General features: G+C 32.9%; 1 protein-coding gene across 3 annotated transcripts in view; it reads right to left on the bottom strand.

The window, feature by feature from the left end:
• Nucleotides 1-20,826, bottom strand: part of LOC126738157 (brain tumor protein-like) — a 60,315-nt gene extending 39,489 nt beyond the window's left edge. For 2 of the 3 annotated variants that reach the window (XM_050443343.1, XM_050443341.1), the window contains exon 1: nucleotides 20,663-20,826. The gene's annotated coding sequence lies outside the window, so the exon portion shown is untranslated. Of the gene's footprint in view, nucleotides 1-18,412; nucleotides 18,585-20,662 lie in introns of those variants that run through there. The other variant, XM_050443342.1, reaches the window with a different exon arrangement.
• Nucleotides 20,827-25,720: the final 4,894 nt, after the last annotated feature.

Consider the following 25,720-nt stretch of genomic DNA (forward strand, 5'->3'; position numbering starts at 1 on the left):
TGATTAACTATACAAAATGAGATGTATTGATCCAATGTCTTATTTAAAAAACAGATCTGTATGGAAATCCAGTTTCCTATCCATATCCTGACCAGCTTTTGTGTGTGCCTTACTATTATGTTTGCTTTCTTTTTTGCAGTACTGCATTGATAGTCCAGTGAAATTCAGAATCCATTGTTGGTCCTGCACAATATTATTTCCAACCTGAGCAGCTAAGGTGTTATATTTGCAATGAAACATTTTTTTCAATGTTACTGTGATTCATGTAATAAACCCATGTGTAAGGCTTGTAGTGGCATAAAAAAAGCGATGGAAATTAGAGCTATTCCTTTAGGCCAAAAACAGAACATTGTACAGAGAAGAACGTAGTTTTATTGCAGAGAGCAGATGCTCCAGATATTGGTTCAGTGAGTCATACTCCCTTGTTCTCGATAACTTCCAATGTTTATACTGTTAATAAAGCCCACAAAGTTAAGAAAACATTTAAAAATGCTAAAGAAGAAGACTGAACATAAAAATGATATTTTAAAAGAAAACAACTTCTTAAGCAGTCCAGGTAATTGAGCACTGTGCCCAAGTCAGAGATCCAGATATTCAGGTATTCTGTTTGGAGAAGCGGACTGGGTACAAAAATAGAACTATGGTAATATGAAAATCAACCGATGTCACTAATGATATAATAAAACGCTAAACAACTGAGCAACAAGACAAATTTAAAACACCTTTTGATTAGTGAGAATAGATCACAGAAACAGTTCTAGAGTATAAACAAGCTAAGACAGACAGATTAAGTGCTGAAGAAAGTCATCTAAAGATTGTTTATCATAATGGTAAACCAATAATTTTATTGAATCATAATTTAAACTAGCATGGTTGTCTAACATGCATATGACTTTCACCTATCAGAATGTCAGAAGGCTTAAACATAAAAACTGGGGTAATTTTATGTCTGTGTCTTTTAGTAATAACCACTTGGTGGTAGTCACAGAAACCTGGGTCCAGGATGATGTTTTTAATGGTGAACTATTTAACCAGAACTACAATGTATTTAGAAATAATAGGAATTTGGATGTGATGAATGTAGTCAGAGAAGGAGCAGCTTGGTGTTAGGAGTGAGTACGTTGAAAGTTTTAAATCAGATACACATATTGGGGCGTAAGCTACTAATCTCATTGAAACCCATATATATTTTCGTTATTTATATTCAAGCACAAACACCACTGTCTCAATATCAACTTTTTTTGATTAATTTCCTGTGTATAAATTTATACAAAATAATAAGGTCATCAGGTATATTTAATATTACATGTATTCCCCAACTTAAGTTAAATGATTTTATGACACTACGCAACTTAAAAGAATTTAATACATTTAAAAATTCCTACAATAATATATTGGATCTTATGATAAGTAATTTTAAGTGTGAAAGTACTAAAGAAAATCATTAATTTGTCCCTGAAGATAAATCACATCCCAGCATCAATATCTCCCTAGTCTTAAAGAAAAAATTATCATGCAACTTGTTCCAAACAAATTATAACAGCAAATGCTACAACTTTAAACAGGCCAATTACCCTCTGGTGTATATACTCTCAGAGACCGATTGGCAATTTTTGAACTCCGCCTCTGATGTCAATCTGACTGTATCTTAGAACTTGCTGTATCTGGCTGTATCTAATCAGCAAATTGGTGCATTTGACAAAGTGTCAAGCTTGATGTTGTCATTAATATACAAGGCAAATGTGGATACTTCCCTGTGGAACTTCACAACTATTTCACATTTATCAGAAAGAACATTATTACATTTGACCATTTGATATCTGTAAGATTCAAAAAAAACTAAGACTATTCCGTTATTTTATTTTTAACAAAAGCCTTTTTCAACAAATTGTTTCGAAGGTTCCTAATAGGTCCAAGAACACAACTTCAATGGTCTGGCCACCATCCCTCATGTCCTTCCAAGTATGCAAAAGCAAATGTATAACAGGCTCACATGAGTGATACCTTCTAAATTAATTCAGATTGATTTTTATTTAATATCTTATTTTCAGCACAGTACTACTTTTGTTTTGTAAACTGTTCATAAATAATTAATTCTACTAATTTTTTAATTGCTGGACGCATATTTATAGGGCAATAATGTTCTGCTTCCTTGGGTTATGTGTTTTTGGAATGAGTTTTACAAATGAGCACCATAGATCTTTTGGCAGTTTACCAACTTTCAGAATTTAATTGATAAGATTCAACAATGAGTATCCTATAATGTAAAATATAGATTTAAGAAAAATGAAGAGAAGTCCGCACTACTGATGACATTTATTGTCAAGTGTTATTGTCACAATCTTGATCAAAGTTTGACTGAATTATTGTTAATATGTCTATGATGACTATAATAGACATATTAACATATTAACGATATGAGTTGACTATAATATCCTGAATGCTATTGAAGTAGAAGAGATTTAATGACTGCACATTTGTTAGTGGATCAGAGACATTTTTATTTTTCAGTTCAGAAATGCTATCATCTATTTTTCCATTTGTTACGGATTTAAGAGTTTTCCATATTTTTGTAGATTGTTTGTAGTGTGTTATTTTTGTAGATTACTTTACGTCAATTTTTGGCTAATAAAATACTTTTCTTCCTCCCTTTATGTATTCTTAAACCTATTTCTACAAAGCTTATAATTTTCTCATGATTCAGGTCTATTTCAAATTTTACATTCATTCTAACTATGGATTTCATTTTTATAATCCTCTTTAACCATATTATTAAACCATGGAACACCCCTTTGTCACCCCATATGAGAGACCCTCATTGGTGTTGCTATGTCAAGACCACTTTTCAAGTTAAGTCAGAGAACATTTTGTAAAATGATATAACATTACACCTATTACCCAGTTACAGGTCACAAGGTATACCATGACCATCATGTACTTTTACAAATAATTTTTTATATCTGAAGCATTCTGCTATTCCAAGCAGCCAGTTTCTTTTTTATTTATACTATCCCACCATAAAATTGATGCACCTGATCTTTTAAGGGACTTACACTTTTTTGTTCACCCCATGCAGACTAGAAAACAACTTCCCTTTTATCTAGAAAATAGATTCAATAAGTTAGCAAGAAAATTTATGTTTATTTATGTCAAAGACTTTGTTCATGTTAGAAAGCTTAAGTTGGTATATAATTCTGTTGAACAGTCATTTTTATTATGTAAATTAGGTGAAGGTAGTTTTGTACTTGGTGGGGTATATATTCCACCAAATTCAGAGGTGAGTTTGTATGAAGGGCACTGCCACTCAGTTGATATCCTTAGGCAGGAGTATTCAGGTACTGATTTTTATATTTTTGGCAATTTTAATATAGCCAGCTGGAGAAATGGTGACTCAGGGGTAGCTGTTTCTTGCCCTTTGAATTCACATGGGTCAATTTTACTCATACCTGAATTTTTATCAGCAGATAACAATTTCTAACAAAGACTAGAATGGTCTTTTTAGATTTGATTTTTTCTAATATATCTAACCTTTTAGTTAATGATGCTACTGATTATCTTTTTAATGAGTCTATTCATCATAAAGCATATTGCTTTTCAATAGTTGCTGCTAGTGCTGCAACTAAATTGGTGCTAGTGCTAGTACTAGTGCTGCAAATAGGGAAAGCACTTAATTTGTTGATTTTTACTATGCCTTTAAAATGGCCAATTATAATGGTATCAATAATTATCTAGGTGCAGTTTACTGGTACGCTTTATTAATGTCAAATGATATTAATGTCATAGTCGCTCAATTTTATTATATTTTAGAAATAGCTTTAGCACTCTCTGTGCCATAAAAAAGGTATAAAACATCTCAGTTTTCTTATTGGTTTTCAGCTGAATTAAGATCATTGGTTAAATTAAAGAAAGGGGCTCATAGGTGTTACAGGACCAGTAATCGAGCAACTGACTATTTAAATTTTTCTAATCTCAGAGCAAGATGTAAAACTTTGAGTGATATTTGCTATCAAAATCACCTTTTGAAGCTTAATCAGCAACTTTATACTGACTCTAAAAGTTTTTGGTTTAATTTAAATAATGATAGAGAGGTAAATAGAATACCTAATTTGATGAATTACTAGAATAAGGAATTCTTTGGATATGAGGAAATTGCAGAGGGTTTTGCTTATTTTTTTTCCACTGTATATAAACAGAATAGCCCAAATAATCTTAGTGCTTGCAATCAGACTAGGGTAAATAATACAATTATTCCCAATGTACATTTGTTACTTGAATTAGTACTTTATAACATTTTTAAGCTAAAGCGAAAGCTAAGGTGTCCAGATGGTGTTTCCAATAATTTTCTGCCAAAATGTGTTTGTACCATTTCTCACCCTTTTATTATCAAATATGTTAACTTTTATAGACAAGTTTTATGAACATATTTTATAAACAATGGTGTATTAATAATAATTTATGTTTAAACATTAGCAAGTATATTATTAAGTTTTTACCAGGGAAATAAGAGGAAAGATTCATCTTAAAGTGTTGCTGGCCATAATATTCAGTACTGCAGCATGATAAAGGACCTTGGGAGATGGTTTGATGAAGAACTAATCTTTAATACCAAAATTAATAATATAAAAGTCGTCCAGAGTTGGCTTTGTGCTTTGCAAATGTAAGGATGTCTCACTGGAGACCTGCAAGAGAGTTTATATCTTGCTTGTGATTTCTCTGCTCGATTATGGTTCAATGGTTTAGTCACTAATTTAAATGAACAGCTGCTTAGCCTTGGAACAGGTTCAGAACAAGTTTGTTATATTTTGTTTGGTTAAGCTAAATATGAGATTTCCCAATAATCATATATATGACTATGCTTTCGAGATGCTAGATCTACAAACTTTAAAACAAAGACATTTACTTTCAGCTCTCAGTTTTATATTCAAGTTGTTAAAGGATCACATAAATTGCCCTGAAGTTCTAAGGATGATTTTTTTTAATGTGCCAACTAGAAACCTAAGACATAATTGTTTGTTTTCCCTGCCTTTTCACACTAATTATGCCTCTCACTCTCCAATTGAGAGGACTTTAAGATTGTTAAACTAAGGTGAAGTGGACATTTTAGGCATTACCTTGTCTTAGTTTAAGCATCAAATTAGGGAAATTATTTAATTTTTTTATTAATTAATCTTTTTGGTTGTAATTTTGTTTTTGAGTTGGAGAAGGTGTTAAAATTTAGTAGTTTATTATGTGGTTAGGTTCTAAATGAATTATTATATTGTATTATCCTTTTCTGTAATAGGGTTGATCCTGTATAATAATAAATAAATAAAAATAAAAGAAATGCACCATTATATCAAACTTGCTATTTTACACATCAATAATCTCTCTTTCTATATAAACACTTCATTTACTTTTCTTTTGCCTGTAGTGTACTATGGAGATGTGATCTTAAAACTTTGGTTGGTTCTGAATCATTTCAATTTTTGTAAACCATTGAGTTTTTATATGCCGCTAACTTAAGCTATATAATTTTTAGTTTTTTACTTTTTTTTTTAAATAAAAATTTTTGCTTTGTATAATTGCTTCTAGATCTGTAAAGCTTATTATTCTATCTTATTATTAGCAATTTCCGTTACATAATGTTTAATAAATAAAATAAACAAGGGTATTTTTCCTGAGAGCTTGCAGATGGCTTTCATAAATCCATTTGTCAACACTCTAAAAAATTATCAAAAAAATTGTAATAAAGCAGGTAGTTGTTGGGCAACACTTGCCCTGTTCCTTATTTACATAAATAACTAGCTTTCATGAACAAATTAATATGAACATTTCATGTTTGTTGACTTTTTATATTATTTATAGTAACTTGTTTAATTGGCGTTGGACTTAATGTTAATATTTGTTTGTCTTGGTAAATTAATTCTTTTTTTTGTTAGTATTGTATCATCTCAACAACTTTAGTTTCTGTATTTTTTCTTCGGGCCTTATAAATGAGGATATACACTCTATACAATAAAACATTTTTTGAAATGCAATTTTTTATTAATATTTACTTTTACTTTCTGGCCACATCAGGATTGCAGTTGGCTAAGTGGAGAAATGGCCTATTGCTAAACTCCACCAATAGTTGTCCTGGGTGTGTGCGTTATGATATACAGGGTGTTGCACCACCAGATGGGACATAGGAAATTCCATGTAATTTTTAATAGGGTCAAATATTGGCTCCTCTAATTTTTTTAGAGGAAAAATGTATTTGAATAATTTAAACAGCACCAAAATCTGCAACCAACAACATAACTTTAATTATTCTTGGTTTGTCCATTTAAGAATAAGAGCCAAAAATCTTTAGGAAAATTTGTCTTTTTATTGCCTCATATTCACAGGTATGTCAGCCAAAATTTATTACCTTGACTGGTGATATCATCTACAATAAAAAAACTGAGCTATAAGTTACACTACTGAAAAAAAAGTACTAATGGTTTTCCAAGGCAATAGTTATATTGAATATCAATAGAGTTAATCAATAAAAATTTCAGACTTGTTTGCAGCTTTTTTTCCTAATAGGCCAATAAAGAGAATGAAGAAAATGAGACTTGCATGTTTTTTTACATGTGTAAGAAAATGAGGAAAAATAAGTATAAGAAATCTTGGAGAGTTCATAAGCATTGATCATACAACTGCGTTTCGGGCTTTACAAAAACAGAAATATTTCTTGCACAACTAAGGCATCAGTATATTTAAGGCAACAGTAATATTATATATATTATATATATATATATATATATATATATATATATATATATATAATTTTAATTTTGTGTAGGGCAATGATCCATTTGTGATACCAAATATGTAAATATATATATATATATGTAAATAAGGTTTGGTATCAAATGGATCATTGCCCTACACAAAATTAAACCAAGAAAAATAATGCTTTCAATAGGAATGTTATTGGCCTGTAACACTTAATAAATTGGGCATCAAGGTCTCCTAATATCTCTCCCAATAATTTCTATCTGTGGGGCCATTTAAAAAATAAAATTTACAAGGATAAGAATTATCCAAATCTTGAAGAGTTAAAAAATGCAATTTCTCTGGACTGTAGCAAAATTTCAGTTATCAATTAGGGAATGTTAGTCAGTCAACAATTAGGGTGAAATATCAGGCTTTATATAAGATATTAAATTCACTGAATAAATGTCGGGTAACAGTTGCACTGATGCTTGACCTATCAAAGGCATTTGACAGAGTTGATCGCAGCCTTCTGCAGGAAAAATTGGAGAGGTGTGGAGTGCATGGGGTTGATCTGCAACTACTTGGCTCTTGCTTGACTGGGCATAGTTAGTATATTGCTGATTCAGGCTATGTGTCGGGGGTAGAGGGGGTATGTTGGGAAGTACCACAGGGCTCCATACTTGCTCCTCTATTTAATATTACTTGCACCAATGTGTTACCAGAGGTGGTGAGCGACACTGTTCATTTTGCAGATGATGTGAATGTTACTTTGTCCACTGAGAATGAAGAAAATATGTCACAAAAAATCTTCAGCACCTTATCACTACTTGAAAATTGGTTTAATAATAATAACCTACTGCTTAATGTGGATAAATCCCAATTTATTAAACTCAACTATAAAAAAAATGCTGATTCATCTACCTAAAGCAGATCTCAAACAAATTGAAACTCTGGTTTATGTAACTTTTCTGGGGATCAGGTTAGACCATAGGTTGGATTGGACACATCACATTGACTCTCTTGCAAACAGAATAGCCCCTTACTGCTATCCATTAAAAATAATTTCCATGCATGTAAGTGCAGAAACATCATAAATAACATACCATGCCTATGTACACTCTCATCTAAAATATGGAGTCATATTCTGGGGTGACAGTTAGGAGGCAGGTAGGATCTTTGTTCTTCAGAAATGCTGTATCAGAAACATATATAGCCTAAAGGTGATGGAGACTTGCAGGGAAAAATTTAAACAAAGTAAAATCTTAACACTCCCATGCACTTACATTTTGGAAGCAGCATTGTTTCTTAAAGATAATTGAGACCTCTTCTTAAAAACAAATAGGGAACATCCCCATAAAACAAGGCATAAATACAATTTAAAAAATTTAAAATGTAACCTTAGTTTTATTCAGAAAAATGTTCAATATAATCTTATACAAATTTTCAATTAAATATCTATTGAAATAAGAGCACTTGAAAGCAAAAAATTTAAAACATTTTTAATTTTTTTTTTATTTATTTAATAGACAGGATCAAACCCATTACAAAAAAAATATTACAAAGTTCAATAGTTACACCTAACCATAACTTAAAATAGCTAAAATACAAATATGTTTTTACAGGCAAACCAACATAAAATCAACAGAAGAGTTTACACAATCTCTCTAATTTGATTCCTAAAACTAGACAAGCCAATGCCCACAACTTCAATATCCTCAAAATTGATTGTTCTGAGCTCTTAGAGAGGCTAGATCTTGCAAACTCTACAGCCTTACAGATGTAAAAGTGGTGTGAGCAAAATCAGTTAGTCCTTAATTCAAGTAAAACAAAATTCATTTATTTTCAAAACAAAAGGCAGACTTTGAAACTAATTGATAATGATATGCCTCTAAACATAGATGGGATTATTGTATATGAATCGGATGAAACTAAGTTTTTGGGTCTAACTTTACACAAAAATTTAGATTGGCAAAGCCATGTTGATGAAATATGTAAAAAGATAACGTCGGCAAACTTCGATATTTACAAATTAAAAAACTTTGTCAGTAAGGAATCAATAATTCAGTTTTATTATGCATATGTACATTCATGTATATCTTATGGCATAATGTTTTGGGGATCTCATGCAGAGTCAATAAAAAGAACATTTGCTATTCAAAAAAGAATTGTATGGACAATGTGTGGATCCACTTTTCGAGCCCATTGTGCTACTTTGTTTAAAAAATTAGGAATTATGACAATATATTCTCTTTACTTGTACAGGGTATGCTGTTTTGCCTCCAAACACAAACATCTCTTTCAAAAAAATTGTGATGTAAATATTAACAGTAATAAGACAAGAAATAGATTCGATTTTGCAGTGCCTAGGCATAAGACAATCATGTATGGGTTAAGAGATTCTTGTAAACCTCTCTTTATATCTCAAAAAATCCCAACTCTTTTTTCTCTTTTAATCTTAGAAACAGCTACTCTTATTCATAAATGTCCTAAACCTCCCTCTAACACTGGTCATATGACTCGCCAGGTTAACGATTTTCCCTTACCAATCCCTACATCCTCCCTCACCAAGAACTCACTTATATACCTTAGCAAAAAAAATTACAACCATGTTCCTCTATGTATCAGACAAATTTTAGAAGTTAAGAAATTCAAAAAGAAATTAAAATAACTTTTATTATCCAGGACATATTATAGCCTTGACGATTTTTTTAATGATACCTTTTGACTTGTGCTCTGACATCATTTTTGTTTGTTTCCTATTAAATATTTTAATTTACTTCCTCTAAATTCTGTTTTATTGACAGCTTTACTTATTTTTTAATCAAATTTATCAAAAAGATGGTTTTTTTTTCAATATGTTTTGTTATAATTCATTTTGGTAATGTGTGTAAATTTTATGATAAAGTGTTTTAGATGTTATGTTTGTTTGAAATTTAAAGTGAATTTTAAATTTTTTAGTTTTTAGGATGCTTGTACACAAGATTTTGTTGTCTTACGTAATATAGCACATTTTTTTTCTTTCTTTCTATGAAATGAGTCCCTATTATATGTGTGTCAAAATATACAATACATTACCCAATGAAATTAAGAAGATAGAGTGGTACAGGTAGTTCAAGCCAGTAGCTAGGACGTTTTTTGTTCAGCACCCTTTTTATTCAGTAGGTGAATAACTCATTCAGATAAGCTTAATCTATTTGGTTTTAACTGTCCATATTGCTAGCTAGTTTTTTTTTAATATACCTAGTTTGAATATGTAAGTCTATGTCTGCTGCTGAAGTTAGTGTTAAGTGGTGTGTCTTTTACTCTTTATTTTACTTAGCTCTAACTATTTTAATTTTAAACTTTTTAACTTAATCTTAATTCTAGTACTATCCTTAAATTGACGACCTTATATTACTTATGTATTCAAAAGAGCAATAAATGAATTTGAATGATTCAAAGAGTGCTAACTCAGTACCTCTTTTGCAAGAGAATGTGATGTGCCACAGTGTTAAAGGCTCTTGCAAGATCAATAAAAATGCCTAAGGTCTTATAACCCTCATTAAAACCATTCAATATTCACTCTGTTAATTGTTGATTTGCATCTTCAGTGCTCATTTTACTTCGAAAACCAAATTGAGAATCTGACAATAATTTATGATTTTCTAAATGTTTTGCCAATTTAATTTTATTGCACTTTTCAAGTAATTTATTCAGGGTACTCATTGCAAATTGCAATAGGGTGATAGTTTTCAATGCACTGGCTGTCACCAGACTTAAATATGGGAGTTATTATGGAGTTTTTCAGAATATTTGGGTAAATGCCTGTTTTTAGTACTAGATTTATAATGTGTAGTAAGGGCTTCATTAAAGCTATATGATTGTCTTTAATTATCAATGCAGAAATACCATCCTTTGTACATGAAACCTTGCTTTTAAAAGAATTTATTTGCATTATCAATTCATTTACCGTGATTTCGAAGAAACTTGCTGTTACAAGGAGTAGGCTTACTAAACACATTTATTTATTTTTAGGTATTTTTTCACAAAGGTTTTTCCGGATATTATTTATTTACAGAATCCATTTACAAAAGTGTTACATAGCATACCCATACAAACATATATATTCAGATACAAAACTATCTATAAATCAATGAAAGGTGTAGATGAGTTAATTAATTAAAGCCACTATGAAATAATATTCTTTAACTGCCCCTGAAAAGATGTTATCCTAGAGTCAAAAAAGTTTATCTGTCCTGACAGACCATTAGCACTTTGAGCCATTCATGTAATTGGCTCATTAATGCCATAATTGGTATGGTGGAATGGGACTGAAAATATTTCTGATTGTCTATTCAATCTGGAAGGCACCCTAAGTTTAAAAAGAGACAATAGCTCGGGACAATCTATAGTAGCATTTAAAACCTTATGCATAAAACATAAGTCGAGTAATGTTCTTCGTGACTCTAATGTGGGTAAGTTCAGGTTATCCCTGACCCACTGATAGTAATACTCCCGTCTCTTGTAACCACATCTAAAAGCCGCCACCCTTAAAAATTTATTTTGAGTTTTTTCAATCTGCTCAATGTAGCAGTTATATGACGGGGACCAGACAATTGAGCCATACTCCAAGATGGGCCTAACAAGAGAGCAATAAAGTAATCTAAAAGTAAACAAAGACAAATCAGTTGTAGACCGTTGGATAAAACCTAGCATTTTCATTGCTCTACCAGTCACCTGATTGATGTGACTTTTAAAAGACAACCTGGAGTCAATAAATATTCCTAAGTCAGAAACCTCTGTTTTGACACCAATTGCTACATTATTTATTTTATAAAGAAAAGCAATAGGGTTTCTTTGCTTAGAAAAAGTAATCTTATGGCACTTATTGATATTAAGGGATATTCTATTCAAGTGGCACCAATCAAAGAACAAATTGAGGTCTTTTTGCAGGAGCACAGCATCAGAAAGGGATGTAATAAGCCTAAATAGCTTCACATCATCAGCAAACATTAGCACACGACAATTTTCAAGTTTCCAAACTAAATCAATCAAAAAGAGGCAAAACAAAACAGGGCCCGAGTGAGAGCCCTGTGGCACCCCAGATGGCACCAAAATTTCAGAGGAACATGTACCTCCAAAATTAACAATCTGGGTTCTACCTCTGATGAATCCCGAGATCCACTGAAGAAGAGGCCTCACAATACCCAAAGCCCTAAGCTTCTGCAAGAGTACCCCATGGTTAACCATCAAATAAACCCCCGATCAAAAGCTTTGGAAAAATCTGTATATATTGAGTCAACCTGAAGTCCCTTCTCCAAGCAGCGGTAGAGGTAGTTGACATACAGCACCAAATTAGCATCAGTAGATCTGCCTTTTATAAATCCAAATTGCTCAGGATTAAATAAAGATTTAAAACTCCAGGCAATCCTATGACTGACCAGGCAGTCAAGCAGCTTTGGCAACTCAGATTGGTTACACACAGCCTGATAATTGGAAATTTCATTTCTACTACCAGATTTAAAAATGCGTTTTAGAAAACTTCTCTTCCAGAGAGTGATAAGAACCAGTACCTAGAGATTTGTTAAAAATGAACAGTATTGGTTTCGTAAGAACACAAACACATTTCTTTAGGAAGAATGCCGGAATCCCATCTGGTCCAGCGCAGAGCTTATTCTTAGAGGAAGTAATAACCTCATAAACATCCTGCGTTGACAGAGTTGCAGTGCTCAGACAAATCGATTTATCAAAATCAAAAGATGGTATGTCATTGACTTGCTCATCCGAATAGATGGATGAAAAGTATTCTGCAAACATATCTGCAGTATCCGAGATATTCATACTAATCCTGTTATTGTATGTCATTCTGGAGGGAAGACTAAAACCAGTTCTTTTATTTTGAATATATGACCAGAAGTACCTTGGATTGCCAGCGAGATTCATTTCCACCTTATTAATGTATTGTTGATAGCGAAACTCTCTTAAGTACTCACATTGTTGTCTCAACAATACAAATTCATCATAATCCTGTGTCGACCACTAATTTTAAACTTTTTGTGAATTTGTTTCTTTCTTATGATCAAACTGCGAAGCTCTGAAGAAAACCAAGATGGAAAAGAAGAACTTTTGTACCTCTTTAGAGGAATAAACCTTTCCATTGAGGAGTAGATCACATTATAGAAAATTGAAACTATGACATCAATAGATGTCTCTCCCAAAAACAATTGATTCCAGTCTATCCCAGCAAGACAATCGTTAATTGCTATGTAATCTCCCTTACCAAAATCATAAAAATATTCCTCATATATCATATCATCAGAATTTTCTGCACAACAAAGGTCAAAACTAATTGCTGGTATAGTATGGTGTAGGCTATTCTCAATAATTTTGTCTATTGCACATTCAACACTAATTTAATCTGAGCTACTAAATACGAGATCCAAGGCAACCCCGTTGGTATTTAAAACCCCATTTACCTGGAAAATGTTATAGAAGCTAAAGCAGTTTTTTTTTTTTCAAGTACTTTATTGTCGAAAATTTGGTACATGTACACGAATTTTATTGACAAAGCTTCAGAAAATAAATAAAATCAAATCAGATTTTACAAAACAAATATAAAAAATTTATACAACATATAAAATGCCTAAAAAAAAAATGCAAGAGAAAATGTTACAAACAAAATCTTTATAAAATAAAATACATGCATGTAGACAAAGGTAGCAGAGATAAAGGGACACATAAAGGTATGTTCAAAATTAAAATTAACAGATTAAAAGCTTAGCATCTACTACACAACATCCTCAGCCTTAAAAAAGTCTTCAATCGAATAAAAGGCTTTTAGAAGCAAATATGACTTCAGTTTACAACGAAACTGGCGCAAAGACTGAACACTTCTTAATTCCACGCTAATGTGATTATAAATCATTAAACCGCGATATATAAATGAATCTTTGATAGATGTAAAATGAGGAATAGGAAGGGGAATATTATTAATCTGTCTGGTAGGATAACTGTGATGTCGGATTGGAAAACTGTTCTTATTTTTGAATATTAAACATGCAGTTTCCAAAATAAATAATGATGGTAGGGTCAAAATACAGCTCTCTTTGAAAAGATTACCACAATGCATTCTAGAATGGGCCCTAAATAAACTTCTGACAGCCCTCTTTTGCAGCACAAAAACAGACTGAAACAGATAATTTGAACATGCACCCCAAAATGGAAGAGCATACCTTAAATGCGACTCGAACAAAGCAAAGTACACATCACGAGCAACATCTCTCCCCAGTTCATGAACGGTTGCCCTAACAGAGAAGCAGCCAGAAGCAAGTTTTTTATTTAACTTTATTATATGGTCAGAAAACTTTAAATCTTTATCAATGACTAAACCAAGAAATGCAGAATTGTCTACCATGTCCAATGCGTTCTCACCAAAATCAAGACTCTCAGCTTGAAAATTGAAACCAATAATGTGGGACTTTGACATATTTAAGCAAAGTTGATTGGAATCACACCATTGCTTTAATTTCAGGAGATCGGCTGCAACATCTCTGACAAGCTGCTTGGGATCTTTATTCGACCATTGTGTCGTCAGCAAACAATGTAAAATGTCCACATATGCTAAGAGTAATAAGATCATTAATGTATACAAGAAATAGAAGGGGACCAAGAACTGACCCCTGTGGAACACCACAATCCACAGACTCCCTACCAGAAAAGTCACCATTAAGGTACACAGACTGCTCGCGACTAGACAAATAGCACTCAAACCACTTCAGTGCAACACCCCTAACTCCATAAGCAGAAAGCTTCTGAAGCAGTATCCTATGACTCACACAATCAAAAGCTTTGGACAAGTCACAGAACACCGCCGCAGTCGCCTCTCTTCCATTAACACCCTGGAGAAGTTTGGACAAGAAATCAAACATAGCGTCAGAGGTGCTTTTCCCTGATAGAAAACCAAATTGTTCATCTCGAAGAACCCCTTCCCCCAGAAGAAACTTTAAAAGACGATCCTCCATAAGTCTTTCAATTAACTTAGATAAAGTAGACAAAATTGAAATAGGCCTATAGTTGGATGGACTAGAACGATCACCACCCTTATAAAGAGGCAAAATTTTTGCTAATTTTAGGCAAAGAGGAAATGTGCCCAACTGAAATGAAATATTAATAGCATCAGAAAGAGCCTGAATAGCACTCAAAGGAAGTTTTCCCAATAAATTCACTGAAATACCATCATCACTAGATGCCCTTTTCTTTTTCATCATGTAGACAAACAAACTACTTGAATATCTACTATATTCATATTCAATGGATTCACAATGGCTTAAATAGGCTCGAAGTGGAGATGGAGATGGTATATAAATGCAACCAACAACAAAGCTTTGATTGTCTATTGTAAAAGTCAAATAGATCTGATAAATATCCACATCAACAAGTGGGATACCAATTCTATGTGTACATAAACTCTTTTTAGCCGCAATCAATACACCACCTCCACGAGCCTTGGTAGTATTCATACACATTTGACGATCATATCTATATAAATCATAGTTTGATACACCAATTTCAGCATCTGAATATTCAGATGTTAACCAAGTCTCTGCAATCATAACAATATCATAGCAGCAGCAACTAATTGCCTGCTCAAAATCTTTTATTTTAGTTCTCATACCACCTGTATTAGCATAATACACGCAAACACCTGAACCAGAATTATTATTACAGTAATAGTTTCAGTTACTTCCTTACCATTTTCAATTATAGAGTTTATAATTACATTTTTATTTACGGTTTCTTTGGTTACTTCCCTGATGGTTTCCCATATTTTTTTTGTAACATTTATGTTTGTATTTAATTTGTTTTTAAAAAATAAATATTTAGCTCTTTTAATTTAGTGCGGACATTTCTGTACAGTCTGTAAGTTTTTTGTGTTTGGAAATTTAAAGGATGTGTCAAATACCCACATTGATATTATACTTAGGTCTTCAATTGCCATTGTGTCATGTGTCTGTGTGCTTTTTTAATTGTATTGTATTTAAAATTAGTGTAAGTTTTATTTTAGAAAATTTTATTACTAAAATACAGGGTGTCCATTTATAAACTGACACATTTTAACTGCTTATAAGTCGAGAACGAAAAATGACAACAATGTGCGGTTTTCACAGAACTTCATCAATCTTTTTAAAGTTTTTTTTGACAGTATTGCCAAGTTTCAAAATTTACCTGAGATAGGAGGAAAAAATTGAAGATTTTCAAAGGCTGATTTCTCAAAAATTTTAAATGTAACACCCTGTACTTTTTAATTTCACATGAAAGCCTGTTAAATCCCCTTTCCGAAAATATATAAATTGTCTTAAATTTATTATTTTTTTTTACAGAGCTAATTTTAGTAAATGACACCTTTTTGAAAATTTTCCTAGAATACATATTCGGTGATTGTCGATTGGCGAACATTTTCTGGTAATTGCCTATGTATCGCTTTAGCATGATCATAATTAAATAATTTGCGCTATTGCCATGTCTATAAAAGTATTTATCCTATGTATTAAGTTACAACTATTTATAACAATTTTAACAACAAACAATTGAAGAAATTAATTTTAATTTATAACTAATAAATTAGCTGCTGAATATGACCCCCATTTTGCTCGGAGTACAAATGTAGACGGAGAAATAAGTTGCCGAAGGCGTTTTGTAGCATTCGCGGTGTAATTTGGTTAAAAACGTTTACTATGTTGTTGCGCAGTTCATCCAAATTTCTTGGGGTTCGATTGTAGCAACGTCTTTTACATATCCCCATATACAAGAATCTGGAATGGTTAGATCGGGAGAATAAGGTGCCCACTCGATTGGACCTGCTCGCCCTATCCATCTGTTTCCAAAAGTAATATCTAAGGAATCCCTTGCGACCCTGGAGAAGTGTGGTGGTGCACCGTCTTGCTGGAAGTAGACCGTGTCTAAAATTCCATCCTGCTGAAGTTGAGGATAAAAAAATGTTTCCAACATATCGGTGTAATTGTTTCCATTCACTGTTGCTTCGTGAAAAAAAATGGCCCATAAATTTTAAATTTCGATACTGCACACCAAACGTTCAGCTTAGGAGAATCTCTTTCAAATTTGTTATACACTCAAGGATTTTCATTTCCCCAAATTCGGCAGTTATGCTTATTTACTCGACCACTGAAATGTTGCCTCATCAGACATTATTAAATTGGTATCCGGCTCATTTCTAAAAAGATCTAGTAGTGTTTTGCACATTAAATATCTTTTTACAAGGGCGCGATTTTCTATTTTTTGGAAAGTTTGAATTTTGTAGGGTTTAAACTTAATTATAAAAAAAAAAATAATGAATTTAAGACAATTTATACATTTTCGGAAAGGGGATTTAACAGGCTTTAATGTGAAATTAAAAAGTACAGGGTGTTACATTTAAAATTTTTGAGAAATCGGTCTTTGAAAATCATAATTTTTTTTCCTCCTATTTCAGGTAAATTTTGAAACTTGGCAATACTGTCAAAAAAAACTTTAAAAATATTGATGAAGTTCTGTGAAAACCGCACATTGTTATCAATTTTCGTTCTCGACTTATAAGCAGTTAAAATGTGTCAGTTTATAAATGGACACCCTGTACTGTGTAAGCAATCTAAGTTTTATGCTAATTTTAATTTAGTTTATAATCTTAATTTTATTTTTTTCTTTCGATACATCCTACACCTATTATTGGTTATTGTTCTTTTGGATTATAAAGATTAAGGTGGATGTTGCTGCTTACAGAGGAATATTTGAACATTTGTTATAACCTTTTTTTAAGTTAATATTTTAGGTTTAATAAATGACTTTTAATAAAAAAGTAAAGTCTTAAAGTTTCATTGTTTATATTATAATAATTTGTGTGCATGTGTACAATTGTACGAATTTTCAATACTAATTTAATTAAAACCACAATTTTATTATGACAATTTTACTTGGCAGTTTACCCTCCTTTCTCAGCTTGAGATACCTTTAAGAATGGGGTGACAAAAAAGAAAAATTTTTTACCAAGATTTTTGCCAATAACTTCTAAACAGGAAAACCCACAAAATTAAAAGTTATCTTGTTGGTTCCAGAGTTCAGTGCTCTTTAAATTACTCTGATACATTTTTTCTCTAAAGTAGTTAGTGCCAATATTCGACCCTATTAAAAATTACAAGCAATTTCCTATCTCCCGCCAGGTAGTGCAACACCCTGTATTTTTACTAGATATTAGTATAACAATTTTATATAAGTTATTTATTATTAATATTAAGGAATTTGCTGGCTGGGAAACCATGAATGTAAACATTTACTTTTTAAAGTAATTTTTTTTTTATTTGGATACTTCTTAAATTTGTTCATTTCAATATAATTTTTTTAATTGAATGTCAACTTGATGCCGTTTTAATTACTTAGCAAAACCCTAAGACACACTTATTGCCTTGATTTGGTGACTAAACTATTTACTAAGGTCTTAAATATATGAATTGAAGATAGTATTGGCAAACAGGATATTATAAATGGTAAAAAAAAGTATTAATGACTACATTATTAATTAGTCTAATGCCTAGACAATAAATAAAGACAGTTTGCTATATACTAATAACGAAAAACTTCTGTTCTTGCAATATTGGGAAACTATAATTTTGAAGCAACTGGATAGCACTAATTTAATAATCAGCAATAATTTTTAACTCACCAAATCATCAAACAACAGGCCGAATTCTGCAATCAATTTAAAGCCCTCTATTACTAGGGCAATGCTGTATTGTAGTGATACAAGTGCTTTAAACTTTTTGCCTACAAACACCACACAGGAACGATTTATTTCAACCGCGAAGTTTCGCTGATTTCGGAAGTAGTTTCTCCGAAAACTATTTGTAAGTAATTAAGGAACTTCGAACTACGTCTTGTTTACTATTTTTTTATGCAATTCCCGGTTTAAACGATTTAATTCCTCGGAAAACTTACCAAAGCCATGACGAGCAATGTTTAGCAAATGGCGCGTCCGCGTCTGCGTCCGAGCCTCAAGGGCAAAATGGTTATTGAATGAGAGAGAGAGAGTTTTTGCAATGTCCCAAAATAGATGAGTCACGTCGAAATATGATAATAATGATGGCTAATGGTAGTGTGAAGCTATAGACTAAAATGACTGTCACATTCGTAATTTTCCTGCTTAATAACATTTTGTTTTTATTGTTATGCAATTGGGTCATTTAAAAGCATAATAATTAGCTATACAACCAAACTTGCATAATATCAAATAAAAGCTAATAGGTAGGTGTAGTAGTTGTTTTGTAGAATGCTATAGAGTTGAAAATTCAATAAATATATATTTAAGATCCTATACCTATTATGTATAGGTTTTTCAGAAAGGTGTATTGTAGGTATTTGAGAAATGCGTTTTAAGGAGTAACGCAAAAACTTAAGAAACAATTTTGGAAAAATAACCAAGTGGTGCCCAGAATGTGTTGAGGGAGAAGTGGAGAATTTTCTACTAAATTCAAGGGACCAGCATTTACTAGAAAATTCTCTCTTCTTCCCCTTCCAATTTTTGAATTAATTTTAATTATTATATTTATTAAGATCAAATACAAAAAGAAATAATGTGAACAAGTGAGTAGCTTATAAAAAGTAGTTATATATCTTTAGCAGTTTTTGGCGGCACTGCGGATATTTTCACAAAAAAAAATTACTAATTTTTCATTTTAAATACCTAATAATTAGTTTAATAAATTGGAACTCCAAATCTACAGTTTACTTAAAATATTAAGTATAGTATATTAAAAACATATAGGTCACCAAATGCCTAGTTTCCGAGACATAAGATGTTTAAAAGATGTAAGTAATAGTAAATCTGTAACTTAAATTGTGAATACCTTTTGAAAGAGTGATTTTATGTAAAAAACGTTATATATCTTTTTTTGCACAGCTTTAAATTTCCTTTAAGAATCTATATTGTTAATTTCTATATATCTATTTTTTCATTAAATACAATATTCCAAAATAAAAAGGCAAATTTAAAAAATATATAGGTATCAATGTTCAAAGATTGATTATTCACAAACAACTCGTCTGGCTAAAATTTTCAAAGAAAGATTTTTTGTAGAGAATTTCCTATAAATATATGTGCTGATAATTTTGTTTACCCCTATAGTTTGGCAGCTTTGATACAAAAAAAAGCGCAAATAGAAAATCGAAATTTAAGATGATAACATAATATACCTCCTAATAATATGAAGGGCTCAACGCTCCACGATATATATTTTTTGTCACCTTAAACCATATTTTCGATATATTTTTCAAAAAAAAATCCATAAAACCTAATACCTAAAAATATGTTTCTGTTATGAATAGCGGCAAACTAAATGAAAAAATGTATAACGGTTTGGTGCAAACTCTATGCGAAAACTCTCCTAAGTTAAACGGATGGGGATTAGAGTTGGGAACGGAAAATATCTGCAGCCCGGAAAACGAAGTTACGCAATTTTCGACCCTATCAGACGCCCCATTAAGAGACTTGTCATGTGGCATGCCATAACTAATATTTTATTTGGGGTTTGTTGCAACACCAGACCAGCCAAGCAGGCCAGACCAAGTGATGACGTAATTCGAACTTTAGAAACTCAATTTATTTGTTATATTTTCGGCTTCCATAACCCACATTTAAAATAAAAAGCCGCTATTTAATTGGAATCCGCCTTATTTTACGTTTTAACACAAATATTCGTTTACTTTTTTTAATCGTATAGAAAATATTATTCAGGTGCCCGTTTTGTTCGGCGGACTGTTGCTAAGGGCGACAACGCCGGTAAAAGCTTTGTTATATTTTTTTTTCGCGATAATTTGTCTATTTTTACCTTTACAAGTACAAAAATTGGCTATAGGTGAACGTTTAAGGATATTAAAGCTTTTTTACCAAAATTTTTTATAAAAAAGATGTTCTTACCTGAAGAAAAAAAGCCAAAAAAGTTGCCGAAAAATCCACACACACATGCACAAAAATCTAAAATTACAAAACCTTTGTTTGATTGTTACCTCATTTCATTTGTTTCTTGCTCAAAACGCGGCCAAAGGGCTCTTGATCGAGAGCGCTTGGCGCGCTTTTTTAATACTGGATATATACGGGGGCAACTCGATTAGAAAATGTACCTTATAAATAAGATGCAGAGGTTAAAATTTAATTTTCGAATCTGTTTTTTCTCTATAGCTCAACTTGCTTTTAGGATATCGACATAAAAAAGGAGTATCGGGTGTTTTTGGGGATAAAGAATATGATTTTATTCTACTTTTTGACATAATGTGCAGAGGGCGCTAATTACACTATATTTACACTCTGTTTCATGCTATAACTTTCGTACTAGTATAGTTTTATTATTTTTTATTGAAGCAACCGATGAAAGATATGATAAGTTTGATAAGTTGACAAGAATGATAAGTTTTAAGAAAAAAAGGTAAATTACATTTATTTTGGTTAAACAAAGCGTTTTCCAAATATTTGCATTCAAACATTCTGTGGCACAGTTTCAACAGTTTTAAACAAGGTACTTTCTTGAAATAAAGTACCTTGTTTACCCCCGATAACATTGGTGGAATAGCGAGAGATGGATGATGGATGCTTTAGACCACTTTTAATATTTATTTTACTTATTCTATAGTCAAGTCAAAGTCAAAATATACTTCTTTCCTTCAAAATATACTTTATTTCCTACTAAGTTTATAAACTACAATATTAGTAATTATTTGGTTAAACTTAAAACAGGATACAGAATCCATTTTGATTGTACATAGGGGCATATTTCATATCATCATAGAAAAACTAATAAAAAAAGAGAAAAGGTAAGAACTAACATAAAACAAGAATTTAAAAAAATCTGATCAACAGATATATAACTTTTTTAACTTTTTTATAACTTAATTTTAATATTAAAATGAGTCGTTGAAATACTCTTCAATGCTGTAGTAAGCTCTTGGTAAGATTAATTTCTTTAGTTCCCTCCTAAACTTTTTAAGGTCTGTAACAGTCCTAATCGAAAAAGTAACATGATTAAATATTTTACGACTAATAAATAGTTTCTCGTAAGTGAGGACATGGGGATTGGAAGAGATAAGTTGTTTACTTGACGAGTATTATGCCTGGTGCAGGATGGTGGACTAAGGGACTTATGTATGAGTGTAGCAGTTTACAATATAAAGAGTGAGAAAACTGTTAAAATTCTTTCAGCTACAAAAAGGTAAACCTCTTCTTCCCTAAAGAGACTCTTAGACCAACACCACACATGTACCTTAATGCTTTTTTCTGAATAGTAAAAGTGATGTTAAGGAGCCCCTTGGAGCACAAACCCCAAAATGGCAACCCATACCGGATATGAGAGTCTGTTAAGGAGAAATAAACTGAATGAGCAAACAACCCCTTTCAACTCATGCCTGTCACCTCAAAACAGCAATTGTCAAACCTTAAACTACCATCAATATATTTTAAATTTAAAGCGAATGCGTGCACCCAAATTGCTAAAATTAAACAAATTAAAAACCAAAGACCAGCATAAAACAAAAATATATGTACATATAGTTTTAGTTATTATTTAGGTTTTGCTCAGGGCTGTTGTCCTGGTCCGGTTGAATGCTTCGCAGAAGCATAGAATGTAAAGAGTGGTTTTTTTCCTTTTCTCCCACAACCTCTACACAGCGGTGTATACATATACTTTCACCAAGTCTGTGTAGGTGTTTCCTGCCGGATGAATGGCCTGTAAGCACCCCTGATACCTTTCGGAGCTGCTGCCTGGAGTGGCCCAGTATGTTCTGCCCCTCTCTGAATGGCGGGCTGTCCAAAAGTTGTTTGGAGAGTTTCAGCTTTGACAGTTCTTCCCAGTTGGTTTCATGTTTCAGTTCCAACCTTTTCGATGTTTTATCGCTGACACAGCATATTGGTTCTGAGCCGATGAGTCTGTTGCTGGCCCCCTTCATTGCAAGTTCAATTGCCCTTCTTGCATCACCATGAATACCCACCCATATTCTGTGATGATCTCTGGCCTGTTTTGATCTTTGACTAGGTCCGCGAGATCCTCCCAGCAGTTTTGTATCGTCTGAAACTGTCGTAAAGCATTTTTTGCTGCGTGGTCTCCTGTAATGATTGCGAAGGTTTGGCCCCTTAGTCCCCTTCTCTAATCAGTTGGACACAGATATGGATACCTATTATATTTGCCTGTAAGTCTGTTACTTCCTGGCCCAGGTTCAGTATGCATTGCCTGCCCTGTTGTCCATCCTATAGCACTGCTGCCCCGATCTTCGAAGGTGTGGCCGCAGTATACCAAACTGAATAGCCGTCATGCCTAAGCTGGGTAACTTTTGTTCCCCGTGGTTTCTTTCCTTCCTTAATTACAAAGAGTTTGTTTAGCTGTGTAAACCAAGGTAGGTTTTATCTGTTCTTAGTGTCATCGGCCAAGGTCCTGTATTATGTTGAACTTTCAATATGATCGTTGCGCCATTCGGCAGTAGCCTTTTTGCCCCTGATATTGCTTCAACTCGTGCTAGAAGGTGTATTGCGCTAAGCCCTGTCAGGTTTTCTAGGGCAGCAGTCGGTATGGTTCACATCACTCCTGCTATACCTAGACACTGTGTGCCATGCCTTTCTACTGTATGCTACGATATTGGTGGTGCGTATGTAATGATGGGTCTCACCATTGTTGTGGATACCCAGTGTATCATTTTTGGTGATAGTCTCCATGATTTGCCGAACATTCTCTTACAATACATAAGAGTGTTCGTCACCTTGTTTGTATTATTTATTATATGCTTTTTGTAGGTAAGTTTTTTTATCGTCCCTAGATAGTTGACCATATCTGTGAGTCGCAGATGCTTGCCAAAGATCATCAGGTATCTTATGAGTTATAGTTTCCTTCTTTTTGTAAAGGAAACTAGGCTGATCTTTGCAGGGTTTACCCCTAGTTGTTCTTCCATGCACCGGTGCTCAACAACGTTCAAAGCCCTTTGCATTTTTCCGAATACATGAGCCTGGTTGCCCCTCCGTGCTAGTAGTATATTATCTGCGTATCCCACAGCGAAGATATGCTGTCTCTCCAGTAATCTCTGCAGGTTGTCCGATACAAGATTCCATAGCAGCGGTGAGAGTACTTCCCGCTGCAGTGTTTCTCAGCATACCTTGGCTTTTACCGTGAGACTCGGTGAGATTATAATTCTATAAGCTTGTATTGACTTAAGCATCTATCATAGGATGTATGTGCAGCTATGGCATGGTTGATTGAGTCATACGACCTGTTGTCAAATGCCTCAATGTCTAAGAAGGCTCCGAAGGCGATTTCTTTGTTGTTCAAAGATTGTTAGATCCTCTGAATTATCTCGTGGATCGCTGAGATTTTTGAGATTTACCTGTTTGAAAGGCATATTGGTGTCGATATAGAGAGCTAGCCATCGTTCTTGAGATACCTTTCTATAAGCTTGTCCCCTATTTTCAGGAGGAATGAAAGGCGCAATGGTCGGAAGGATTTGGATTTCGCGTATAAGTCGCGTCCCACTTTTGGTAGGAATACTATCTTTGATGCCCTTCAACTCTCGGGCATATACGCCGTGGCTAGACTGGCCTACAATATGGTTCCCCTTTCTCCTTTTTGTCCCTGTTTGGAATAAGAGGAGTCCGGTGTTGGGCCTGTGTTGATTGGAGAATTTCCGATCCCGGGAAGTGGGTGTTCAGCATTAAGCTGAGCGTTTCCTTCTCGGTTACCGTATATCCTCCATTGGAATTTATACACAAACATTCCAAATGCTGGTATCTCAATAAGGTCCCTGCATAATTTCCTCCATTCTCCTCTTTTTGCATTTTTTATGGCATCATAGAATCTGGTTAAGCTTTGTCTATATTGATTCTACTTTCCAGTTTTCTTTGTTCTGTTAAATAGTTTTTTTAGTGTCCGCCTAAACTCACTTACTTCTTGGTTCCACCAGAAGATGTTCCCTGCCTGATATGGTTTGCTTAGGGGACACAATATCTCAAATGCGTCTCTGATAGCCTTTGCTCATTGATGTTATATATAGAAGATGGAATTTGTTGCATTGATGTTAAGATTATAATCATTGGCATAATTAAATATTACATATAATTGTAAATAATACATATTGTAATTGTAGTGTTAAAAAATACAACTATTATATAAAAGGCAATAGAATTGATCTTTGTGGAACGCCTTTTGTTATTGGTTCATACTCTGATTTGTTTACCCCAGATTCAGTTGCGATTGATACACAACACGCTCTATGAAGCAAGACATCTGAAAAAAAGTTTATTGCGTGTCAAGAACAATTATAGTACTGCAGTTTTGCAACCATCATTTTGTGAACCAAGATGTCAAATAGCTAACTTACTAAAGTCTAGTTTGTATTATAGTAAGGAGTGTCCATGACTTTACCTCCTTATGTCACATGTTTCATGTCTCCTCCTCCATTATGTTTCATGTCGTTAAGGACTTTGACCAAACATGACTGCGTACTAAACTGCTTTAAAAAGCCCTTACTTACTTACTGACAGATTGGAATAATCTAATTTTTTTCTGAAAAGTTTCAGTTTTTTCAGTTTTTTCTGAAAATTTTTTCTGAGAAATTTTTATGTTAAAACATTTGTTTTTACATTATGACATGGCCGTTAGTATATACTGATGTGCTTAAGATCGTTAAGACTAGCCAGTTCTGCAGTCTTTGGAATCGGCTTAACTATGCTCTTCTTCCAGACATTTTTGTAAGATTAGCCCGAATGTTAACTATTTTTATGGTATAGATCTAGACATTTTGATACCTATAACTGAAAATACAACATACGTGTGTATTTTTAAATTCTGGTATGTTCACTGTACTATAGGCCTGTAAACAGGTCATTATTGATGATATACGCTTGCGGCGACATGCGGTTCAAAACCATTCTTATCTAAACATGCTCGATAAGATATAAGAAAATAAAATACAATAAAATTTATTTATCGCTTACGGTAAATAAAAG

The sequence above is a fragment of the Anthonomus grandis genome, chromosome 7 (assembly GCF_022605725.1).
Source record: "Anthonomus grandis grandis chromosome 7, icAntGran1.3, whole genome shotgun sequence".
Taxonomy (NCBI): domain Eukaryota; kingdom Metazoa; phylum Arthropoda; class Insecta; order Coleoptera; family Curculionidae; genus Anthonomus; species Anthonomus grandis.